Below are 1,022 nucleotides of genomic sequence, written 5' to 3' on the forward strand. Positions count from 1 at the left end.
AGGTTCCACCGAGATTTGAACTCGGATCGCTGGATTCAGAGTCCAGAGTGCTAACCGTTACACCATGGAACCGATGATAAAATAAAATACAACGATCTTGAAGGACGATTTTCAATAATAATTGGCATGAGAAAATATGCTTAATTCTATTGTTCAATGTTGTGTTCTGTAAACCCAATTATTCATAAATGCGAAAAGGTAATTGTTTATACTTTTTAATTGATTTACTTCGTATTCAAAATTGGAATAAAATCACACAGCGATTTTGAATGGCAAACGATTTATTTCGGTCGAGTGCGTTTAGAACTAAAGCTAAAATTTACAATGCCAACTACAAAGATCAGACAAGGAAGTCAAGTTTCTGAAAAGCTGATTGGAGACTTAAAAGTTGGAATTCTTAGTAACTTGAGTCCCTTCAAGTAACTTAAACCACTTAAAATTCTTCACTCGTCTTCAGTCCTTAAGGAGTTTTATAACAATGTTTCGTATACAGATAATGTTATTTAGTTTAGTTTTGTTTGCTAACAACACAATGGGATAACAAACGTTTCGTCAATTTCTATGACCGCACTGATTTGTAATAATAATAAAAATCAATTTATGACTTAAGCTTTATTGAATTAGAAACAGATGTTGTTACAGTGGGGAAAATATTTTCAACTTAACGCACACTTTGTGCTAAAACTATAATTAAAATTCAGTTTTACATACAATTCATATCTTCAACTTACTTGATGAAGGTATTTTACACAAGGTATTCGTAGCCAATCAATCTACCATTGATTCTGAGTAAATTAGGTAGTTTTTTGTCAAACCGAATCAAAATGTTCAAACCATATAGTTTAATAAATCATTAACATTGACAAAAATTCGTAACATCTTAATTTTGTAATTAAATAGTAAAGAAAAATAACATAAATCTATAACTTAAACACACAATAAAACTAGTTTAAAACTGAATTTGTATTTCTAAGCTTAAAAACTGCATTTGTTTCGCGTTCCAAACTTGCCCCTCGTTAACT

At 30.3% G+C, this 1,022-nt stretch overlaps 1 non-coding gene across 1 annotated transcript; it reads right to left on the bottom strand.

Moving 5' to 3' along the window:
* Nucleotides 1–72, bottom strand: Trnaq-cug (transfer RNA glutamine (anticodon CUG)). Its single transcript has one exon. It is a non-coding gene; the product is annotated as a tRNA-Gln (tRNA).
* Nucleotides 73–1,022: the final 950 nt, after the last annotated feature.

The sequence above is a fragment of the Macrosteles quadrilineatus genome, unplaced genomic scaffold (assembly GCF_028750875.1).
Source record: "Macrosteles quadrilineatus isolate MER2022 unplaced genomic scaffold, UCM_ALF_1.0 Scaffold_1__1_contigs__length_201487025, whole genome shotgun sequence".
Taxonomy (NCBI): domain Eukaryota; kingdom Metazoa; phylum Arthropoda; class Insecta; order Hemiptera; family Cicadellidae; genus Macrosteles; species Macrosteles quadrilineatus.